This window comes from Salvelinus fontinalis, chromosome 3, assembly GCF_029448725.1.
Source record: "Salvelinus fontinalis isolate EN_2023a chromosome 3, ASM2944872v1, whole genome shotgun sequence".
Lineage (NCBI taxonomy): Eukaryota > Metazoa > Chordata > Actinopteri > Salmoniformes > Salmonidae > Salvelinus > Salvelinus fontinalis.
Window position 1 is genome coordinate 38,932,582 of NC_074667.1, and position 25,402 is coordinate 38,957,983.

The window sequence follows — 25,402 nt, forward strand, 5'->3', positions numbered from 1 at the left end:
CGTTTTGGTCCGTCAATCCTCCACACGATCGTGACAGACTTTTACAGTAGCAACTAATGTGTATTGCAAATAACAGAGTGAACGTTTGCCTATTTCTTTTAGTAGGCTACACATGGTATTGGTCCTACTACTGCGACATTCAAAATGTAAAAAAATCTAGGCCTATCTGAAGTGCAGCCATATACACAACAAATGTCATTTTGCACACAAGAAAGCACACAGTGTTGAAGAGAAGCCCCACAAAGACTGGTAGCCCAAGATGTGCTCATTAAAATAGCACATACCATAACCATTGATTCAGGACCATGGACAGAAGGCTACCGCCAGTCAGCATGATGAAAGGGTAACGTTAAATGCTCTGCCAATCTTAGCACCACCAAAGTAGACAGCCAGGACAACAGGAGCACTGTGCCAATAAGCTACATTGGTCATTGGTCCCTCTATCCATCAAATAACACATCTGTATACCTATCAATCGCAATTAGACCCGCAAAAGCAAGTAATGACATTAAGAATCACAGATCAATCTTAAAGATGCATTGAAGTAAAAAGCAAAGGCCTAAACTATACATGACATAAACCATTTAGCCAAACAACCAGTAGGCTCACATGAGGGAAAACCAATGAATTAATCATTTTGGAACAGCGGCGAGGGCCATAAAGGTTGTAGCTTACCATTTAGAAGAGTTGCAGCCTCCTCAGTGCTGAGTTGAACCCCATGAGAAGTTTCTGATTCCCTTCCTTTTCCTGGCAAAATGTACTTGTCAGGTCCCTCTCAAATGCCAGCTGGAAAAGTTTGGCTTTTCGTTGTAACATACTCTTTGTTCAGAGTTTATGTTCACTGAATATGTTTTTCATGGTGGAGAACAAATTTTTGCACATTGCTGTAGATGCCCCAATTTTTCGTTGTTGCATGTTTCAGTTCCAATAGCATAGTCGGCATTACTGACAACGGCTGTATCTTTGAAGAACACTGAGTGAGGACCATTTGTTGTTGCTGTGGTTGCGATTTCACTTTGCAAGAATGTGTGAGCCCTAATAAACTCTGCTTCCACTTGTTCAGTTTTGGTTAGATTCAACAGGTTGTCAGGTGCTAGTGGCTGGGGTAACGGAGGTGCAGGTGCTTGTTGTGATGTTACCCTCCTGCTACTGGTGCTAGGCTCTGGCTCTTCTCGATCTTGTTGGTCAGAAGGTGGCGTTTGATGATAGGCTACTCAACCTTGGGGATTTGGCCTGCAGGCTGGTCGGTGAGCTTGGCATCACTCTCAACATGGTGCTCCTCAGTTTTTTGGGTCTTGGCAGTGCCCAGCCATTTTTGGATATCAATGCTGATAAAAGCGTAGCCAACTAGCTATATTTATTCAGCGTGCTGCTACCAAAACTTAACAAAGCTACTAGCTAGACTGTTATTAGCTGTAGGCCTAGCTGTCTGTAAAAGTGAAACACATTTTCCACTCTCTGTGAGAAAAAAAAAGTGTCTCTGGGATCCAATGAGCTTCCTAGACAAGGTAATGAAGGCGGTACCTTATTACATTGCATGGCTAGGTGCCCAATTAGAATGCATTTTTGGATTTGAACTACTAAATATTACATTATTACACTCCCCCCCCCCCCCCCCTTCCTCACCCTTCCTCAGATCATGAGCGCTACCTGGCATATAGCCTCTGTCCTGGTCTGTGCTACTGGCAGGCCCGGAAGTGCTACATTGGCAAAACCGGGCAAGGTAATTCATATACCATTTGTATGTTTATGGGGAATCAAAACTGGGGGGGGGGCACAAATTATATCTGGGGGGTCCATGCCCGGCTTTGCCACCCCATAGAGCCGGCCCTACAGGTTAGGATAATTACCGTGGTAGGTTAGGTGAATTAGCGTCGCAGGTTAGGTGTAAGGGCTGTCGTTCTCCTCTTCCTCAGATGAGGAGAGGAGAGAAGGATCAGTGGACCAATACGCAGCATTAGGGAAATAAGCCATCTCTTTATTTGAAACGATGGCAACACGAAAACAAACACTTACAAAATTACAAAACAAGAAAACGACGTAGACGAAACCTGAACATGAAATTAACTAACTAAACGTAGAACTCACGGACAGGAAACAGACTACATCAAAACGAACAAACAGCCAAACAGTCCCGTATGGTACATACATCGACGACACAGGAGACAATCACCCACAAACAAACAGTGAGAACACCCTACCTAAATATGACTCTTAATTAGAGGAAAACGCAAACCACCTGCCTCTAATTAAGAGCCATACCAGGCAACCCAAAACCAACATAGAAACAGAAAACATAGACTGCCCACCCAAAACACACGCCCTGACCATAAACACATACAAAAACAACAGAAAACAGGTCAGGACCGTTACAGAACCAAAAACATGTGACCGACAGGAAGCTCTGGCTGAGTCTTGTGCCTACTCACCTGGGGTGATTGAGGTCGTATTGCCAGGACCGGCCAGGAGAATGGGCGAGGTACGTCCCGTGGGCGGAGTTGGCCCAGAACTCACTCCGCCACTCATCTACGAACATGTCGCCCTTCGAGTGTGTACTGGGGTACCAGCCGGTCCTGGCTCCGTGGCACCAGAGCCAGACTGAGGCTCCTGCGGTGGAGGAATGGGTACAGCGCTCTAGAGAGACCTGGCGAGCGGTCCAGGACTCTCTCAAGCAGGCCAGTGAACGGCAGAAGAGGAGCGCTGACCGCCACCGCAGTGAGGCCCCTGTGTTTGCACCAGGGGACAGGGTCTGGCTCTCGGCCCGAAACCTGCCCCTCCGCCTGCCCTGCCGGAAGCTGGGGCCGCAGTGTGTGGGGCCATTTAAAGTCCTGAGGAGGATAAACGAGGTGTGTTATAGGTTACAACTTCCCTCTTACTATCGTATTAACCCCTCGTTTCATGTGTCTCTCCTCAGGCCGGTGGTAGCTGGTCCCCTGCAGGAAGGTGAGGTACCGGAGGTCCCTCCTCCCCCTCTCGACATCGAGGGGTCCCCGGCGTATAGGATCAGAGCCATTCTGGACTCAAGACGCCGGGTGAGGGGCCTGCAGTACCTCGTGGACTGGGAGGGGTACGGTCCGGAGGAGAGATGCTGGGTACCGGTGGGGGACATCTTGGATCCGTCCCTGTTGAGGGACTTTCACCGCCTCCATCCGGAGTGCCCTGCTCCTCGCCCTCCGGGTCGTCCTCGAGGCCGGAGTCGGCGCGCTGCGGGAGCCGCGCGTCGGGAGGGGGGTACTGTTACGAGTCCCGCCGAGGATGGGGAAGACGCTCGGTGGTCGTCATCTCCGGTCTACTAGCTGCCACCGATCCCCTTTTCTGTTTTCCTTTTAGTTTGTCTAATTTGTTTCACCTGTTGTGTGTTTAGATTAGCGGTTATTTAAACCCAGTTTGCCCGCTCCCTTTTGTGCGGGCTTGTTTTTCTGTTTCGTGTTTGTGGTGTGTATTTTGTGGATTTTGTTATTCAATTGACTTTGGACATTTCTCTTTACGCGCCCAGTGTTTAGTGTGGCGTCACCGGTTTGTAGGTGATTACGTTAAGGAAATAAAATTCCACTTTTTGAAAGAGATTCCTGCTCTCTGCACCTGACTCTTGTTTCCACCACTGGAATTGTTACATTAGGAGACTAAGGTTAGGAAAAGGGTTAGTGTCAGGCTTAGCTACAATACTACAGTTGAAACAACTGTTGTCCCCGGCAGGAAAGAAACGGCCAGGGACCAATGGTGAGCTTCAATGGGTGTAACTTGACATAAAGAAACACTGATATCACAAAACGCCTCTAATTACGGTCTGCAATTACCCTTCTCAAAAATTCCACTCGTATGGCCAACACTGCAAAAAAGGTTGATCTTACCAAGATATCTCTTACCATTAAAATGCATTGACTTGACGTCTTACCAAGATCAATTATCACTGGCAGATAATTTTGCTCTCTTTAACATAAAGGAGGCTTGAAACAAGTCAGAATATCTTAAAACAATACAAATGATCTTGATGCATTTTCTGGGTGATCGAGATCAACTCAAAACAAATAAATGTAACTTCATTGTCTCAATACCATACTTAAAATTGTAGGTAAGATTAAAATGTTTTGCATTGCACTGTGCTCCAATCCGTTCATAAGCAGAATGTGAGGAACTCACTGAGAGAAGCTCCAGCATAGTGGGATCAGTGAAGGCTTACCATAGGGAGGTCAGTGAGTTCTGCGGTCCACTTGTCTAGGGACAGATCCCTGCATTTGCTAGTACAAGATAGATAGCTTGAGGTCTTCATCATATACTTCAGAAGACTTCTACTGCATCAACACAAACATACTTCAGATGACCATCCTGAACAGGATATAAGATTCTTCACATCAAAGCCTGATCTAATAGAAATATCTTGAGGATTTATGAGATTGTGGTTTCTGGTATGTCTTTGAGCCTTGATCTCTTTCAAACATCTATTGATGTTTAATTTCAGTTCCACCCCCACCTTCCTCTCTCTTGGGGCCTCGTTCCTCTGTGTCTGGGGCTCTCCTGGAGAGGCACCTGGTGTCTCCCTTCGTGGAATTCCTCCTGCAGAGAGGAACAATGCTCAGGGGTTCTTTGTTTCCAGCAGAGCGTCTGTGCACCACGGCACAGGTTCTCTAATGGGGGGGCAGGTGGTCCGGGTGTGTGTGTTTATGTGTGTGTGTTTGTGTGCGAGGGGGGGTGCTCTGTGAAGTTGTCCTGTGAAAACTTTCTCTGTCGCTTGAAGTCTTGAGGAAATAACAAACAACACTTCAGTGGTATGACAGATGTCTCCTGTTGATGAACACTTCAGAGACTCGCTGATTACACCGGCTGGCTGGTACAGCAGCATTATGTAACAGCTACAAATGCTGCATGTCAATTTAAACTGCTGCTGTCTATTGGTGCCACTCCAATAGATCTCCTGGACGATTCAGTTGCCCATGCTAGTATGACAGTTATTTTACCAGAAATGAGCCCAGCTGACTTTTTGGCTGAGATCTCAGACACTGTAGTGAATCAGGTAGTTGGGGCTTTTGAGGGCATCTGACTAAACTAAAATCCCCCAGTAATTACTGGCTGTGTGTGTCTCTGTGTTTGTGTTTGATTGTCACCGCCACAGGGTTCGAAGGTTCACACCATATCTGTCACGTTCCTGACCTGTTTTCCTTTGTTTTGTATTCATTTTAGTTGGTCAGGGCGTGAGTTGGGTGGGTTTGTCTATGTTTGTATTTCTATGTGGGGTTTTGTGTTCGGCCTGGTATGATTCTCAATTAGAGACAGGTGTGTATTGTTTGTCTCTAATTGAGAGTCATACAAAGGCAGCCAGGGTTTCACTGGTGTTTTGTGGGTGTTTGTTCCTGTGTCCTCACAGGACAGTTGAAGGTTAGTCACGTTTGTTGTTTTGTAGTTTGTAGTGTCTTGTTTGCTGTTTTTCATTAAAAGATGGCTTATTTCCCTCAATCCGCATCTTGGTCCTATCCATGCTCCTCCTCGTCTAAGGGGGAGAACAACAATGACTGCCTTTACAATATCAACCTCTGGATGATGACACAGCCTTCACTGATCTCGCACTGATGATGTCAGTCATGCCACGGCTGCAAATACACACAGGAAATATGTGTGTTTGTGTGTGAGAAGACATGCACGAAGCACAGTGAACATTTGAGGACACTTGCTCCAAAGTGGTCCTCAAAATACAAAACCACCATTCACAGTCAGCAACATAGTGCTGTGCAAACACCCTGTGGATATTCTTGAAACGCACAACTATTACAGCTGTGCTCCAGTTTTATTCTTGATGACTCGGAGGACTTTACATTCCCACACTGATTGCTCAATTGTCGGGCATGAAAATGGTGTGAGATCTTATCTCGACATGCTTCGTTTTAATCTCTATTCCTAGAACAAATCAAAGTGCTAGTCAGGAGGGAGTTTACCTAGAGCAACTCGTGTTAGATGTTCTACATACTGCAGTCTCACTGAGCTCCTTTGAGACCAAATTTGGCTTGATTATTAAAATCACTAAGACGATGGAAATTAAATGGGAATCCAGCCAGTGTTGCAATGGAGTTTAGTGAGGGATTTACGCAAGGCTGCCTCACTTGAGGAAAACAGGAGACCTTGACGAGCAGATCAGAACCAGATAGGGCCTCAGATACAGTAGACTCTTCATGGTGTATGCTTCTATGCCAACTGGGAATATCAGAAGCTTTAGAGTGGTTTGTCAATCATATTTATAATTGATAGTGGTCATATATTGTCCATCATGAATGTACTTTACCCCTTAGGGTCACCATATTACACCCCCCATGCCACCAGATTAAGAGAGACCACTAACTGGTCTCCGTGGACCAACAGGGCAACCAACCACAGTGGGTCATTGACAGTTAAGGGATGACTGAGTCTGTAAAGGCACCATCGCGGAGATGTAATCACAGAATGTCATGAAACAGAATAAACACATAAAGATTTGACTTTCATCATTTGATTTCTAAGTAGAAAAGCTTTTTGATTATTCCATGTAATGACCCTGACCAACAGAGTCAGCATTAGAGGTACTTTCTTCAGACACCAATATGACTCACATCCTCATTCCCGCAGGCAGTGTGTCAAGTGTCATCAGTGTTAGCGCCTCTGATATCCAGCACCTGTCACAAGCCTTTGGTGATTCACTGGAACAACTGCTGACTTTCTATAGCATTACACATTATTCTTATATCATGATCTCCTCCCTCATTTCAGATAAGAAATATGACGATTGCACACTCATTTCTAAAATATTCCCTCTCTTATTTGTGAGGTGCCTACTAAACAGGAAGAAGTGCTGATGTGTCACTGTATAGTGACATCAAACATTCTCACAATATGGTGAGTCTCTCTCATTCATATGGCCTGTTTATGAAAACAAAGTGAATGGCAATCATCCCCCGACAGACAAAACCAGGGGGGCCTGAAACATTGACCTTAATTGGGTTTGATCGTAACATTTCCCAACATAACTCATCCAATTGATTGGGTGTAGTGATCTGTGAGGGCATCCTTTTCTTTCTCTGGCCCCATTATGTGCTGAAGGTAGAGGGTTGCCCTGTGTTCATGTCCATCTCCATAGGCTACAGACACACATGCTTGACTGGACATGCAGACGCAGCCCAAACAGACTAAGGGCAGTTTTGATGTTGTCATTACACAAGACAGCCTGCCAAAGGTCTCTTCTTGAGGTATTTGCCCATTCAAATCCTAAACAATGGACCGTCGCTGTCATATGAGCTTTTCAGTAAAGAGTGCTATCATGGGAACATCTAATATGCAACTAAGCTACTCTAATTAGGTAAACAGAAATAGTATACCTTGTTTTGCCAAAGTTTCATTTTAAATGATAACCAATATCTGGGCCAATTATTTTGTAAACATTAGACTTGGACCAATCCAGTTAGGGAAATTCAATTATAGTTTGAATAATCTCATCCACCAGCTAGCTAAATTAACCCAGCACAGCCAATATCTCTCGGTCTCTCTCTGTCTCTCTCTGTCTATATGCAGTAGCGATTGAGCGGGATGAGGTTATGGCTTGGAAGGCGATTAATACATTGGCCATGGATATAGTAGCCCCTCAAAATGTTATGCATCAGGGATTTTTCATAATGATGTACACCCTAACTTTTGTGCTTGTAGCCCTAATTTATTTTAAGAGTCTCTGTAGTAGTATCACCTTGTGAAGGAGACAGCTGTGAAGTCACACACACCTGAGCCCAGCCCAACAGGAGAAACCAGGAGAGCAGGCACGCACGCACGTACACACACACACACACACACACACACTAGGATGATTCTGCTGGAAGGAAATATCCGCACCTTCAAGGACCAGTTACCAGGTGTCCCCTTCATTGTTCCTGTCTGAATTATCTTTCTTCATTTCCTGATAAGACAAATAAAAGCAAGAACCACAGTGTATCTACTGTGTGAGTATATTTCAAGTGTCCAAATGTAGGCTAAAGGTCGAGCAGTTCCAAATGGATACAACATCTCTCTGAGAGACAGAACTGTGTCACAGTGTACATCTGCTCTGGTTCTCCACTGACCTTTGAGCTGTGCATGCTGCCTGCGCCTCCATGGCCCTTCCTCACTAGGTAATCAATCCCCACCGGGCACCCTTGGAACAGCTGCTAGGCTTCTAGATTCCAGAGGTGAAATGTCTCCTGCACTCCACACTAGGCCTGCAGTCCTCTGACGACTTCAAAGGCGATGGAGTGGCCCATCTATATAGAAGAGACACCACAGGAAATAAAGCTTGTTTGAGCATGGTATTTGGAGGCTATGTGTAGTGCCACGATGGAGTAAAATATTGCAGCTGTAATTCCGGTGTCCATATAGTCATATGTCCCTACTCCTATTAATAATTCACACACGGAATGTATCCTATACCTGTGATGATGAGTCTGTGAGCCTTTGTAGAAAAATGCCAGAGCATCACAATCATCATCCTATTCATAAGCCGACAGTCAATGACCCAGAAATGGTGTGTGTGTGTGTGTAAAAAAAGAGAAACTTGAAACCTGCTTGTGGAAGCTGCTTCAAAGCAGGTCACTGCAAGTGGTGGCTCATTCCGCTTTGAACAGGAATGAAATGGGCAAATAAATGAGAATACTTTAAAGAAAACACTGTCTATTTTGTGTGATCTGCTCCCTTCCATATTATTGGGTAAATTGTCTATGCTCTATGATACAGTTATTTAATCATGCATCTTTTGTCTTGATTAAGTCTAAACGTTGAGAAAATATAAATGTTTGTTTAAAACCAAACAATCATGACAAATATGGTGCTTCATGCAACAGGCAATCATGGATATAATGATTTCTGCATTGTTTATTCAACGTAAAATTAAAGTGAAGAACGAAGAAATGTAAGCTGCCATGTAACACAGACTAGTACATGTAATATTGTTGCGCTCCAAGGGAGCGCGTGCCGCGTGAAAAACGCTCCACGCGCGCTCTGGAACCGCACAATAGAACCAATTGATTGGAGGTTGCATGCAGTAGGCGGAACCTGGACACGCTCAACATCCCACATTCAATAGATTATGAGCTAAATTTTTATAGTGAACACATTACATTTACACAGCAATTGAGAAGGAGCGTACACGGATCTCATAAAATATTGATTGCCGTATAACAGGTAACGGTGAAGAGCCACAAGACAAAGAAAAAACAGCAAAGAAGCGGATGCAAGATTCGTGTGGAGATATTCGGACTGAGTTCACATTGGCACACTAGTTATCTCTGGTAAGAGTATTATTCACCGTCAATATTCAGTGCAATGTCTTTACATAGTCGGCTATTCATCCCTTCATTCCCTTTGTGGTCTACTGAAACCATATCCAATATGGCTATCAGACAGGTTTATCGAATAGTGTTGCCATCAAGAGCCATGGCATGCATTGTAGCTCGAATAAAAATAATACTGTGAATTTATTTCGGAAATTTAAGACAGCCTATCTTCTCGAGTTAGTTTCTCATAAAGAATGCTGTTACATTATAGTTACATTGTTACATTATTGTTAAATTGGTGTTATATATTACTGAAGTAACGGTTCTCAGTGAGCGCTGATCCAGTTGATAACTTGCGCTGCACTCTGGTCTGGTCATACATTGGTCATCTACAATTTCACAAAGTAATTTAAGTAAAAACATTTTACTGGTCATCTAGAGTAGGCTAGACTATACTCACCATCAGTTTATTTTACTATCCAGCATGTGGTGTATTTGCCACAGTTCTTCAACACCTCTATAGATTCTTGGTCATTCTTATTCATGTGTTATCCCCCTTTTCGCTTGACACTTAAACGTGGCATATATACTACACTGAACAAAAATATAAACATAACATGTAAAGTGTTGGTTCCATGTTTCATGAGCTGATATAAAATATCCCAGAAATGTTTCATGTGCACAAAAAGCTTATTTCTCTCACATTTTCTGCACAAATTTGTTTACATCCCTGTTAGTGAGCATTTCTTCTTTGCCAAGATAATCCACCCACCTGACAGGTGTGGCATATACAGAAGCTGATTAAACAGCATGACCATTACACGATTAAACCGCATGACCATTACACAGGTGCACCTTGTGCTGGGGTCAATAACATTGTGCCGTTTTGTCACACAACACAATAGACAGATCAAGTTTTGAGGGAGTGTGCAATTGGCATGCTGACTGCAGGAATGCCCACCAGAGCTGTTGTCAGAGAATTTGATGTTAATTTCTCTACCATAAGCAGACTCCAATGTTGTTTTAGGCATTTGGCAGTACATCCAACCGGCCTCACAACCGCAAACCATGTGTATGGCATTGTGTGGGTGAGCGGTTTGCTGATGTCAACGTTGTAAACTGTGTGCCCCAGGGTGGAGGTGGGGTTATGGTATGGGCAGGCATAAGCTATGGACAACGAACACACTTGCATTTTATCGAAGGCAATTTGAATGCACAGAGATAGACTGATGAGATCCTGAGCCCCATTGTTGTGCCGTTCATCTGCCGCAATCACCTCATGTTTCAGTATGATCATATCATGCACAACCCCATGTCGCAAGGATCTGTACACAATTCCTGGAAGCTGAAAATGTCCCAAGTCTTTCATGGCCTGCATACTCACCAGACTTGTCACCCATTGAGCATGTTTGGGATGCTCTGGATCGATGTGTACGACAGTGTGTTCCAGTTCCCACTAAAATATCCAGCAACTTCGCACAGCCATTGTTGATGAGTGGGACAACATTCCACAGGCCACAACCAACAGCCTGATCAACTGAATGTGAAGGAGATGTGTCGCGCTGCATGAGGCAAATGGTGGTCACACCAGATACTGACTGGTTTTATGATCCAATAGATGCATATCTGTATTCCCAGTCATGTGAAATCCATATATTAGGGCCTAATGAATTTATTTCAATTGACACATTTCCTTATATGAACTGTAACTCAGTAAAATCTTTGAAATTGTTGCATGTTGCGTTTATATTTTTGTTCAGTAAATCATAGGCCTAACTGTATTATCATATAGGCTAGTCCAATATTGTTTTCATTTGCCCTTTGAAAATCAGGCCCCTTTAGTTCCAAATGCCTCAAGTGACAAAGGCTATAGTGCATTTAGAAGCAAGTTTTTATCTAATGTGTTGGGTTGTTTTATCCAATGTAGGCCTACACCCCCACGCACTAACTCTGTGTCACTCTGCACTAGACAGGTAACAAGCATTCCTAGAGACACCTGGGTTGCTGAGAAGCTGCAGAGTGCAGAGCCCCTTCTGTGGGCTATTTGTAGGGAGGGCAGCAGTGGAGACTATTGTGTCTGCTGGAGCTGACAGGAGGGAGCAGGTGAGATTTCCTGTTCTGTCAGCCTGTCAGGACTGTACTGTTGATATATTTGAATGAGCGCTGGCCTGTCAGTGAGTCGTACTCTGGCTCACTCTCCCGTTAAAAATCCACCCCCACTCCAGAGCACTGGTTCACAGTTGACTGGACTGATGCTCCAGCCGGAGCTGTGTGCACAGAACTGCAGAATCACACAAGTGTGTTTTAAGGTATTTTTTGAGTGAGTGTTTTTTGAGTGAGTCCAACTTAGCATATATTTCTATCGTAGACTTATGGGTTGAGGTTTGGTTTTCATCCTTTGAGTGCCATGTTTGACTGAACATGACTCTGTGTATCTCAACAATAGAGGCAGCAGTCTGTGGGTTTGTTCAGAGCTAGCGAGAGAGATACAAGTGTAATCGTTTTCTCATTGAGTCATTATCCATGTGAAATTACACTTGGCCAACGAGTTCTTTTCATCTTATTTGATATACAGTACCAGTCAAAAGTTTTGATACACCTACTCATTCCAGAGTTTTTATTTATTTCTACTATTTTCTACATTCTACATCAAAACTATGAAATAACACAACCAAAAAAGTGTTAAACAAATCAAAATATATTTGATATTATATATTCTTCAAAGTAGCCACCCTTTGCCTTGATGACAACTTTGCACACTCTTGGCATTCTCTCAACCAGCTTTCAGTTAACAGGTGTGCCTTGTTAATTTGTGGAATTTATTTTCTTCTTAATGCGATTGAACCAATCAGTTGTGTTGTGACAAGGTAGGGGTGATATACAGTCGATAGCCCTATTTGGTCAGTCAATGCGGACAATTTCAAGAACTTTGAAAGATTTTTCAAGTGCAGTCGCAAAAACACATCAAGCGCTATGATGAAACTGGCTCTGAGGACCGCGACAGGAAAGGAAGACCCAGAGTTACCTCTGCTGCAGAGGATAAGTTCATTAGAGTTAACTGCACCTCAGAAATTGCAACCCAAATAAATGCTTCACAGACTTCAAGTAACAGACATCTCAAAATCAACTGTTCAGAGAAGACAGCGTGACTCAGGCCTTCATGGTAGAATTGCTGAAAACAAACTACTAAAGGACATCAATAAGAAGAGACTTGGTTGGTCCAAGAAATACGAGCAATGGACATTAGACCGGTGGAAATCTGTCCTTTGAGATATTTGGTTCCAACCACCGTGTCTTTGTGAGAAGCAGAGTAGGTGAACAGGTGATCTCTGCATGTGTGGTTCCCACCGTGAAGTATAGTGGTGGTGTGGTGGTGCTTTTCTGGTGACACTGATTTATTTAGAATTCAAGGAACACTTAACCAGCATGGCTACCACAGCAATCTGCAGCAATATGCCATCCCATCTGGTTTGTGCTTAGTGGGACTATCATTTGTTTTTAAAACAGGACAATGACCCAACACTAAGGGCTATTTGAACAAGGAGAGTGATGGAGTGCTGCATCAGATGACCTGGCCTCCACAATCACCCGACCTCAACCCAATTGATTTGGTTTGGGATGAGTTGGATGGCAGAGTGAAGGAAAAGCAGCCAACGAGTGCTCAGCATATGTGGGAACTCCTTCATGACTGTTGGAAAATCATTCCAGGTGAAGCTGGTTAAGAGAATGCCAAGTGTACAAAGCTTTCATCAAGGTTAAGGGTGACTACTTTGAAGAATCTCAAATATATTTGTATAACACTTTTATTTGGTTACTACATGATTCCATTTGTTATTTCATCGTTTTGATGTAGTCACTACTATTCTACAATGTAGAAAATAGTAAAAATTAAGAAAAACCCTGGAATGAGTAAGTGTCCAAACATTTGACTGGTACTGTATGTGAAAACATCAAAAGTTGACATTTTAAAAACAGTGATTGTCAAGAAGATTCTCAGTGACATGGCCAGCAAGAAAATACCCTCCCTATGGCTAGAAACTTGAAGCAAGTTTTGAAAATCACAGTTTCTTACTTTTAATCCTACCCTGTGATGTCAGAATAATTTATTTAGTACCCTTATGTTTAACCAGATAATAGAAACAAACTGTTTTCACATGTAAACACTGGTATGGTGCTGGAGATAATGAATTAGAGGTTGAAAAGTGGCATAATTGTCCTGTAGAAAAGGAGGACTGTATAAGGAGGGTTTGACTAGTTCAGAGTTCGAAGTGACACATTGGCGCAGCGAGAAGAATGCAGATGAAATGAGATGAAGCAGGAATCCAAATAGTAGGGTTTTATTGCACACAAACACAGGAACACATGGGGAAAGGTGGTCAGATGTGGTTTACGAGGGAAATACAAGAGGGAGATACAAACACATGTTAACATCCACGCATGACTGACACATGCAAATGGGATAAATAACAAATGCATCCCACATGCTGGACTGACAGGAAATTGTACTAAGTAATTTGGCAGCGGAATATAAACTTTAACATCAACAAAAAATTATCTGAATGTTAACAGTTATACATATTCTTTAACAATGAAAGGTACTCACTTCTCAGTCACGAGCACACACACACAACATAGAAAGGAAAACAAGTTGGCTGCCCCATGCATTCATCAACAGGAATAAGAAAGACTGGAGGGAGGAACTGCTGCTTAAATGGTCAAGGGTGTTAATGAGCAGAGTGGAGTCAGGTGAGATGAGTGGTAAAGGAGGTGCATGGCCAGAGTAGAGTTAAAACCTGGTTTCTGTCTTGAGCCTTTGTAACATGTCCTTTAAGTCCGTTTGGTTTGTGCTGTTCATGTAATCATGTAATCCGACATTACAGCTCCTTGTATTATCTTCTCTATGGTGTGTGAGAGTCAATGGCCTGGTAAGTAGATAGAGGGGTTCACTTTATTCCTACATTATTGGATCAAAGAATATTATCCATTTGCAATATATACCCCTCTTGCCTACAGGTATTGCTTTACCTCGGCTGGAATGACAAGTCAACGTGAAGTGAATTAGATTTGACATTTTTGAACTCACAATGCAGTGAGGGAAGACTGAACTCTCCTACAGAGATTTGAGCCCCAGAGACTTTTTGATGCTGTGATTTGCTGTCACTCTGAAATAATGAAATTATGGGACATCAACTTCAACAACTTATTTTTTTGCACTCAACACTTTCACCTTAATATGATGGTTACTTGTAGCTAAGTCAGAAATGTGTGTTTGAAATTACATTGGACAGGTTTACGATTGATGTGGTTATCACGTGTCTTATAACATGTTATTCACTTTTGTTTCGCCACAAAGCTGAATCGAGCCACTGCTTACTATGTGCTCCTGTTCAACACAATTTCAAAGTATATCAGAATGATAAGGAACACCTCAGGGCAATAACCTAGTATGTATGATCAGACACAGTAGTCCAGATGAATTAGAGAAATCCTCAGCCATGAAAGCCAAACTCTTTTTGAAGTACTGTTTGTACATTGAAGTACTTTGTAAATCCGTAGTCTGGGAGGGAAAAATGACCTGTAATCTCTTAAATTGTCTAAACTACCAAGGCTAAGGAGTTAGGAAGGTACCGTAGTTAGAAAATACTTTTTTGGCTGACCAGTTTGAAGCAGGTGAAGTCATCTTTTTTTCTGGAAATGTTCATGACATCAGTGTGGATTTGTAAGAGCATAGACTCAAAGATCTTTGGCCATCTTTGAACAGTTTTAAAACAGTGCTTAAAACTCATTATTTCACTAAGTCTTAGAATACCCAGCACTCACACACTTTTAGATTTGCTGGAGAGAAAGTGATGAAAACCTCAAATTAAATTGTTTGTGTCCAATTTGATGGTGAGAATGCCTCCAGGTCCACCACACAATTCCATCATTTCTATTTCATAAAATTGTTTCATATTCTTCTGTTGGACTTCTACACCACTGCATCGGTAAAGCTCATGTGTTTGTCACAAGTTAAGTCACAATTTAACATCCATGAGCTCAGTGTTTGCAGGCTCGTGGAAGATATCTCAGAGGAAGTGCTTAAGGGAGAGCATTGACGGAGGACACCCAGAGTCACGCTCCATAACTCAACATTGATCAGGGTGTCATTAGGCACGGGATGCAGGGCTAGAACTAGACGTAGGCCAGACTCAGAGACATGCCCTTACCCCTCTACTATCTCAATGGCTTCACTGTGACATCAGCAGCAGGGGTGAGGAGAGGTACTAATCTATTTAGGACAGCTGCTTGGGAACACAGCCCTCACATTGGACAGGATTCACTTCCTGGAATGTCAGGAATCAGGATGTGACTTTAAACGTTTTGAATGTGTTACTCTCAGCAGAGCCAGAGCCCTCTATTTCTGTTTCCAAATAGAAAGGTCTGAGCCGAGCCAGAGCTTTGTTTTGGGTTTTAATTTAGAGGTATGGCACACATCTCTCAGTTTGTGAAGTCCTAGTAGTTATCTCAGCTGTTTTGTGGAACTATAAATGCTTTTGAAATAATTTAACCTAAAGCCATTGGCAACATGTCCTATGACAGCGGGGTTAGCCTAGCCCTAGACCCACTTGCCACGATGGCATGTGATGTAGTCGGGTCCTCGGCGCTGAACCATGGTGGAGGGCCATCGCTGGGAGTTGTATTTCCAGCTGGATGGTTTCCCCAGTGATGATCTCTCTCCTCGTCCACGTGATGGAGAGAAGAGAGGGAGAGAAGAGAAGATAGGGCTGGGGAGCCAGGAGAGGATGCTTTTTTTGTCTGGGGCCACATGTCTATGATTTGGGTGGCTGGAAAATTTTTAGGAACATTGCTGTGGGGATTTGCTTCCATTCAGCCACAAGCATTAGTGAGGTCGGGCGCTGATGTTCGTCGATTAGGCCTGGCTCGCAGTCAACGTTCCATTTCATCCCAAAGGTGTTCAATGGGGTTGAGGTTAGGGCTCTGTGCAGTCCAGTCAAGTTCTTCCACATCGATCTCGACAAACCATTTCTTTATGGACCTCGCTTTGTGCACGGGGACATTGTCATGCTGGAACAAGAAAGGGCCTTCCCCAAACTGTTGCCACAAATTGGAAGCACATAATCGTCTAGAATGTCATTGTATGCTGTAGTGTTACGATTTCCCTTCACTGGGTTAGCCCGAACCATGAAAAACAGCCCCAGACCATTATTCCTCCTCCACCAAATTTTACAGTTGGCACTATGCATTCGGGCAGGTAGCATTCTCCTGAAATCCACTGAAACCCAGATTCGTCCTTTGGACTGCCAGATGGTGAAGCGTTTCCACTGCTCCAGAGTCCAATGGCGGCGAGCTTTACACCACTCCAGCCGATGCTTAGCATTGCACATGGTGATCTTAGGCTTAAGTGCGGCTGCTCTGCCATGGAAACCCATTTCATGAAGCTCCCGAAGAACAGTTCTTGTGCTGACGTTGCTTCCAGAGGCAGTTTGGAACTCTGTAGTGAGTGCTGCAACCGAAGACACGCGATTTTTACGCGTTATGTGCTTCAGCACTGGGTGGTCCTGTTTTGTGAACTTGTGTGGCCTACCACTTCGCGGCTGAGCTGTTGCTGCTCCGAGACTTTTCCACTTCACAATAACAGTACTTAGAGTTGACCGGAGCAGCTCTAGCAGGGCAGAAATTTGATGAACTGATTTATTGGAAAGGTGGCATCCTTTGCCGGTGCCACGTTGAAATTCACTGAGATCTTCAGTAAGGCCATTCTACTCCCAATGTTTGTCTATGGAGATTGCTTGCCTGTGTGCTAGATTTTATACACCTGTCAGCAACTGGTGTGGCTGAAATAGCCAAATCCACTAATAGTTTACCAAGCGGTGAAGAAGCCAGTCAAGATGCATACAATGGTATAACTGTATAACTTATTGAGGATCTGAAAGCCCATGCCTAATCTTTTTAGCCTCCTGAGGGAGAAGAGGTGTTGTCATGCCTTCTTCACAATTGTGTTGGTGTGTGTGGACCATGTTATTCCCTTAGTGATGTGGCACAAAGGAATTTGAAGCTCTCGACCCGCTCAATTACAGCCCCGTCGATGTGGTTCCGTTTCCTGTAGTCCGCGATATGCTCCTTTGTTTTGCTGATGTTGAGGGAAAGGTTGTAATCCTGGCACCACACTGCCAGGTCACTGACCTCCTCTCTACAGGCTGTCTCATCGTCGTCGTTGATCATGCCTACCACCGTAGTGTCGTCAGAAAACGTAATGATGGTGTTGGAGTCATGCGCGACCACACAGTTGTGGGTGAACAGGGAGTACAGGAGGGGACTAAGCACGCACCTCTGAGGGGCCCCCATGTTGAGGGTCAAAGTGGCGGATTTGTTGTTGCCTGCCCTCACCACCTGAGGGCAGCCTGCATGGAAGTCCAGGATCCAGTTGTGGAGGGAGGTGTTCAGCCACAGGGTCCTGAGTGATGAGCTTGGAGGACACTATGGTGTTGAACGCTGAGCTGTAGTCAACTAACTGCACTCTCACAACTCTACCTACATGTACATATTACCTCAATGACCTCGACTAACCGGTGCCCCCCCACATTGACTCTGTACCGGTGCCACTTGTTTATAGCCTCGCTATTGTTATTTTACTGCTGCTCTTTAATTATTTGTCACTTTTATTATTATTTTTTTTTTTGGTATTTATCTTAAACCTGCATTGTTGGTTAAGGGCTTGTAAGTAAGCACAAATTGTAGTGTATTCAAGGTTCAAAAAGGCTTCTAAAGTTTGTAACAAAAAATGTATCAACCAATACAAACATTTCTATTAGTTATAATCAACATAATAATTCACATTATCGGTTGCTGTAGGATTATTTTCCTGCTGTAGCAAACTGGCTCAAATTAAGATCCTTCATCTGTATGAGTGTTGGGTATAAATCTATGTAAGAAACCTAATATTTACTATACAGTGGGGCAAAAAAGTATTTAGTCAGCCCCCAATTGTGCAAGTTCTCCCACTTAAAAAGATGAGAGAGGCCTGTCATTTTCATCATAGGTACACTTCAACTATGACAGACAAAATGAGGGAAGAAAATCCAGAAAATCACATTGTAGGATTTTTAATGAATTTATTTGCAAATTATGGTGGAAAATAAGTATTTGGTCACCTACAAACAAGCAAGATTTCTGGCTCTCACAGACCTGTATTTTCTTCTTTAAGAGGCTCCTCTGTCCTCCACTCGTTACCTGTATTAATGGCACCTGTTTGAACTTGTTATCAGTATAAAAGACACCTGTCCACAACCTCAAACAGTCACACTCCAAACTCCACTATGGCCAAGACCAAAGAGCTGTCAAAGGACACCAGAAACAAAATTGTAGACCTGCACCAGGCTGGGAAGACTGAATCTGCAATAGGTAAGCAGCTTGGTTTGAAGAAATCAACTGTGGGAGCAATTATTAGGAAATGGAAGACATACAAGACCACTGATAATCTCCCTCGATCTGGGGCTCCACGCAAGATCTCACCACGTGGGGTCAAAATGATCACAAGAACGGTGAGCAAAAATCCCAGAACCACACGGGGGGACCTAGTGAATGACCTGCAGAGAGCTGGGACCAAAGTAACAAAGCCTATCATCAGTAACACACTATGCCGCCAGGGACTCAAATCCTGCAGTGCCAGACGTGTCCCCCTGCTTAAGCCAGTACATGTCCAGGCCCGTCTGAAGTTTGCTAGAGAGCATTTGGATGATCCAGAAGAAGATTGGGAGAATGTCATATGGTCAGATGAAACCAAAATATAACTTTTTGGTAAAAACTCAACTCGTCATGTTTGGAGGACAAAGAATGCTGAGTTGCATCCAAAGAACACCATACCTACTGTGAAGCATGGGGGTGGAAACATCATGGTTTGGGGCTGTTTTTCTGCAAAGGGACCAGGACGACTGATCCGTGTAAAGGAAAGAATGAATGGGGCCATGTATCGTGAGATTTTGAGTGAAAACCTCCTTCCATCAGCAAGGGCATTGAAGATGAAACGTGGCTGGGTCTTTCAGCATGACAATGATCCCAAACACACCGCCCGGGCAACGAAGGAGTGGCTCCGTAAGAAGCATTTCAAGGTCCTGGAGTGGCCTAGCCAGTCTCCAGATCTCAAACCCATAGAAAATCTTTGGAGGGAGTTGAAAGTCCGTGTTGCCCAGCAACAGCCCCAAAACATCACTGCTCTAGAGGAGATCTGCATGGAGGAATGGGCCAAAATACCAGCAACAGTGTGTGAAAACCTTGTGAAGACTTACAGAAAACGTTTGACCTCTGTCATTGCCAACAAAGGGTATATAACAAAGTATTGAGAAACTTTTGTTATTGACCAAATACTTATTTTTCACCATAATTTGCAAATAAATTCATTAAAAAGCATCTCAGAGGCTGACACAAATCTCTGAGTTCTTAGTTAATCTCCCATTCACCCAGCCAGCTAATCATGATGGGACTCAATGGGCCTGGAATCCCTCCGAGAGCCAGTGAGCAGAGAAGGGATTAAGTATTGAGTGGGGAGAGGAGATTGGGAGCGAAAATCAAGTAGAGAGATTGTAAAGGTGAGTGGAATATTAACAGTAATAATTTGGTAGGTGCTTATATATGTGTGCCTTATTTCACGTGTGTATTAATACACAAGTGTGAATTGAAAATGTGTCTTTTGTATATCCCAACTCCCCCTGAGACAGCCTCAGAGAGTGGGGTCGACCCTGGATCAATTAGGTTTAACCCAGTTAACAACAAACGTTCCCACAACTGTAGAGAATGTTCCCTTAAGAATCTCATTAGGTCATTACCTAACATTTTCATAGGAATGTTCTAGTAATGTGCAAGGACTGTTTCCAAGAGACCGTTCCCTTAATGACAAACAGAACTTAACCACAACGTGGTTACCATGTTCTCAGAATATTCAATATCAATGTTGTTGACACATTTTATTGGAATGTTGCAAGAATATTCCAGAGGGTTAGGAGAATATTCCATCAACATCACACCAAATATACACAGAACATAGTTGCCATGTTGTAAAGGGGTGCGTAACTGGTGGCAGGGAAGTCAGACGCAGGAGAGCAGAACTAGGTAGTAGCCGGAGCAGTTTAAAACTTCTTGTCAATACGGGGGCGCTGTTTTCACTTTGGAAAAAATCGTGCCCAAATGAAACGGCCTCGTACTCTGTTCTAGATCATACAATATGCATATTATTATTACTATTGGATAGAAAACACTCTCAAGTTTCTAAAACTGTTTGAATTATATCTGTGAGTAAAACAGAACTCATTTTGCAGCAAACTTCCATACAGGAAGTGAAAAATCTGAAAACGAGGCTCTGTTTCAGGGCCTGCCTATTCAACTGGATTTTATTTATCGATATGCATGCACTTCATACGCCTTCCACTAGATGTCAACAGGCAGTGGAAGGTGGAATGGGGTGTCTAGCTTGATCTGAGGCCGAACAAGAGCTTTTGGAGTGACAGGTCTGGTATTTTCTTTGTCTTCGACGGTGCGCAAGGGACCTCGACATTGTCTTCTGAAAAGCGTTCGGTATACACAGCGAATATCTCCGGCTCTGATTTTATTTGATACATATGATAATAACATCATAAAGTAGGTTTTTTCAACTGAGTTTTATCAGTTTATTCAACGTTTATTGGGACTTTTGGAGTTTTTCGTTCTTTGCGCCAAGAGAGGATGGGAATGTTAGCAACCTTGGCTAGCATTGTGGCGCGAATTCGACAGAAGAAATGGACATTCTAAAACCAAACAACGATTTATTCTGCCCAAGGACTCCTTGTACAACATTCTGATGGAAGCTCAGCAAAAGTAAGAAAACATTTCTGATGTTATTTCGTATTTCTGTGTAAAATGTTGACTCCTATTCTCCGCCGTGTTGGTGAGCACTGTCTCACAATAACGCAAGCTGTATGTTATGGTAAAGTTATTTAAAAAAATCTAACACAGCGGTTGCATTAGGAACCAGTGTATCTTTCATTTGCATTACAACAAGTATTTTTATGTAAAGTTTATGATGAGTTCTTTGGTCAGATTGGGTGAGTATCCAAAATATCTCCGGAGATTCTGGTGAATCGTTGCTACGTATTCACAATGTATAACCAGGATTTGTAGCTATAAATATGCACATTTTCGAACAAAACATAAATGTATTGTATAACATGATGTTATAAGACTGTCATCTGATGAAGTTGTCCAAAGGTTAGTGATTAATTTTATATCTTTTGCTGGTTTTTGCGAAAGCTACCTTTGCGGTGAATAAATGCGTTTTGTGTTTGGCTATTGTGGTAAGCTAATATAATTCTATATTGTGTTTTCGCTGTAAAACACTTAAAAAATCGGAAATATTGGCTGGATTCACAAGATGTTTATCTTTCATTTGCTGTACACCATGTATTTTTCATAAAGGTTTTATGATGAGTATTTTTTTATTTCACGTTGCTCTCTGTAATTATTCTGGCTGCTTTGGTGCTATTTTTGATGGTGGCTGCAATGTAAAACTATGATTTATACCTCAAATATGCAAATTTTCAAACAAAACATAAATGTATTGTATAACATGTTATAAGACTGTCATCTGATGAAGTTGTTTCTTGGTTAGTGACTAATTTTATCTCTATTAATCTATTTATCTCTACTACCTATGCGGTGGAAACATGGTGAAAATATGCGGTTGTGTGTTTGGCTATTGTGGTTAGCTAATAGAAATACATATTGTGTTTTCGCTGTAAAACATTTTAAAAATCGGAAATGATGGCTGGATTCACAAGATGTTTATCTTTCATTTGCTGTATTGGACTTGGAATTTCATGAAAATTATATTATATGATATCCCTGTCCCGTTAGGCTAGGTCAGCTTTTTTGATGAGGAGGATCCCGGATCCGGGAGGGTGATGAAGTAGAGGTTTTAATCCAAAACCCAACGGCATAAAAATACAACAGAATATGGGTACAAAATCCGCCGCGCACCAGTAACATGTGCACAAGCACTTACAACAAACAATTCCACACAAAGACATGGGGAGAACAGAGGGTTAAATACACAACAAATAATGAGGGAAATGGAAACCAGGTGTGTAGGAAAACAAGACAAGACAAATGAAATAATGAAAAGTGGATCGACGATGGCTAGAAGACTGGTGACGCCGAACGCCGCCCGATCAAGGAGAGGAAACGACTTCGGTGGAAGTCGTGACACATGTTCTCAGAATATAAGATATTAATGTTCTAGACATGTTTCATGGGAACATTGCAAAAACATTAATGTGTCCAATGACGTATAAAACATAGGATGTTCTCTCATGGTCCCCTGGAGGTTTTTGTGTAGTTCCCAGCTTGTTCCGGGGACGTCCCTAAAACATTTTTAGGGCGTCGCCTGATGGTCTCAAAGAAACGTTCTCCCCACCCCTCAAAAAACTTGTTACTTTACAAAACACTCCTTGTTACTGTTGCAGAGCCCATCAAGGCCCTGATTGGTGAACTACTAATATATTTACAGCTTTTTGTCTGTTGGCAGGAATAGGGACACCCACACACAGCGCAGTGCTTTTAATGTACAACATTTTAAATTACATATTTGACACACATGATTACATTGTGCATATATATTTATACAGTAAATATTATTCAACATGTCCTCACTTGGGATTTGAATTCACAACCTCTTAGTTCACAGCATTCCTATCGTCCTGCTACACCACCATGTCTGTGTCCATTATCATTTAATCAGACTATTCTCTCATCATTGATTTACTTGTTTCAACCATTTGAGGGTTTTCTGTCTGGCTGTCTAATGTTGGTGGGGGCATAGCACTTAGTTTTAATGTTACTCCTTAATCACTATGATAGAGTGAGTGGGATTAAGTGTGGTTTTAACAGAGCCGAGATGTACTTTGAAGTGCAAAGTGTAGCAATGCAGGTGAAATCAGTCAGACTTGGTGTAATAGGAAGATTGGAATGCCATGAACCAAGAGGTTGTGAGTTCAAATCCCAGGTGAGGACATGTTGAATAATAATGACTGATTAAATGTATAAAGTAATCATGTGTGTATATTGAAAGCTTTGTTTGTGTGGGTGTTTCTAACCTTACCAACAGGGAAAGTACTTCATTGGCTTGGCAACAGTAACAATGTGTGATGAAGCAAGTTTTTTGGGGACAATCAGGCGACGTCCTAACAACATCTTTAGTAACGTCCAAGGAACAAGCCGGGAAGTAGACAACAATCTCAAAGGGACCATGACACAATGTCTTATGTTTTAAACGTTCTTGGGCACAGGTAACCTTGTTTTGTGTATGTTGGGTGTGACGTTGATGGTATATTCTCCTAACCATCAGAAAACGGGACACACGAATGTTCTTGCAACGTTGCCATAAAATGTGTCTAGAACATTAATATCTTATATTCTGAGAACATGGAAACCATGTTCTGTGTATGTTTGATGTGACGTTGATGGAATATTATCCTAACCCTCAGAAAACTGGACACAGTATGTTCTTGCAACGTCCCATAATACGTGTCTAGAACATTAATATTGTATATTCTGAGAACATGGTAACCATGTTCTGGGTAAGTTCTGTTTGACATTAAGGGAATGTTCTCCTAACTATAATGCCAAAACATGCTAAATAAGTTCTCAGGAAGTTTCTGCTCACATACATAGAATGTTCCTGTAACTAAAAGAAAAATGTACACTCAAATGGCAAGGGAATATTACAAAAGGTTCTCTTTCCCTGGAATTGTTAGCTGGGAAGTGCCTTGCTCAAGGGCACATTGATACTTTGCCAGCTCAGGGATTAAAACGACCAACCTTTCAGTTACTGGCCCAACACGCTAACTGCTAGGCTACCTGCCACCCATCTTGGGAGCAAGCGAGAGAAGAGGGTAGGAGTGTGAGGAAGAAGGGATAAAGTGAATTAGAGCAGGGGAGGGTAGGGAGTTCGTGGGGAATGGGTGATGAAAAAGAGTTCCGCCTGGGCATCAGAACAGAAGTGTCTGACTTTGAGGCTCTCTCTGATAATGTCTCAGCAACCTCACTTGCCATTCAATTAATTGGTCTGTGACTGACTGGAACTACTTGAAACAAAGAGAAATCAACAGCACGTAGATATAAAGTAGAGCTGAAGGGTCCCATGTGTTGATTGATTCAGTTGTTTAAGCACTTAATTTAGCAGTCCAGTCAATGTTATGCTGCTGAAAGAACGCCAAGTGGTATGCTGAAGGATAGCTGATAGTTATAGCTGGTGCCAGTGCATCCCCCTCACACTGAAGTATTTGTGGAATGAAATGAAAATAGCAATGTGGATAAATGTGAAGCACACCCTTGTCTGATTGTTGTGTGTGTAGAACCAGAATAGACAGATGACAGTTCAGCCCATCCATAATATTTACTAGGACTGGCGTTTCACAACTTTACCAGGCAGGTTTATTTCAGGTGTCCACTGCATCCGTCCATCCGTCCTTCCATCCATCCATCCGTCCATCCATATTCACACATGCTGGTGCCCAACACGCCTCTGTTTGTGACATGAGGCTATTTTTAGCAGCATAGTGAGTTTGTGTGTTTGTGTGTGTGTGACACACATGGGAGGTTAAATCCTGATTCCCCAACTGAGTGAGAGTGGCTCTAGTATAATCCAGTCATCCTAGGGAAAGACAGAGACAAGCTGTCAGAAGCCCCCTCTTCTCCACTGTGTGCTCTTAAACACAGGGAGACACACATCTATTAGCAGCTCATCAGAGAAATTATGTGGAAAAGTGTAATCTCTTAATCTGTTGGAAATCTCTCCACACTGAACGTTCAGCCCGCTAGAGAGATGAGATGTTTTCTAGTCAGACACGTTGTCACTCAGAACCCTGGGGATTTTAATTTGACAGCCAGCTAGACAGAAAAAACAAAATACCTCAGTGGCACATCATGAGATTTTCTAATGGTAGCCGAATTGCGTTTCTATTTGACTGTAATGCTTAAACCCTCATCTTGCTGAGGTAAGGTCTACCACAGATAATTCCCCCAGTATCTATTCTTGTGGTTAATCAAAATACAATACAGATTGTACTCTAATTGGTGGGTTGTAAGGAAAACATGTATATGGAATCAAACCTCTGTAGCCA

At 42.7% G+C, this 25,402-nt stretch overlaps 1 protein-coding gene across 4 annotated transcripts in view; it reads left to right on the plus strand.

The window, feature by feature from the left end:
* The first annotated feature begins 8,974 nt into the window (after window positions 1–8,974).
* Window positions 8,975–25,402, plus strand: part of LOC129847443 (sodium-coupled neutral amino acid transporter 3-like) — a 69,232-nt gene continuing 52,804 nt past the window's right edge. Inside the window, exons 1-2 of one of the 4 annotated variants that reach the window (XM_055915251.1) lie at window positions 8,975–9,269; window positions 11,224–11,357. The gene's annotated coding sequence lies outside the window, so the exon portion shown is untranslated. Of the gene's footprint in view, window positions 9,270–11,223; window positions 11,358–19,661; window positions 19,841–25,402 lie in introns of those variants that run through there. The other 3 variants (XM_055915238.1, XM_055915259.1, XM_055915245.1) reach the window with 3 other exon arrangements.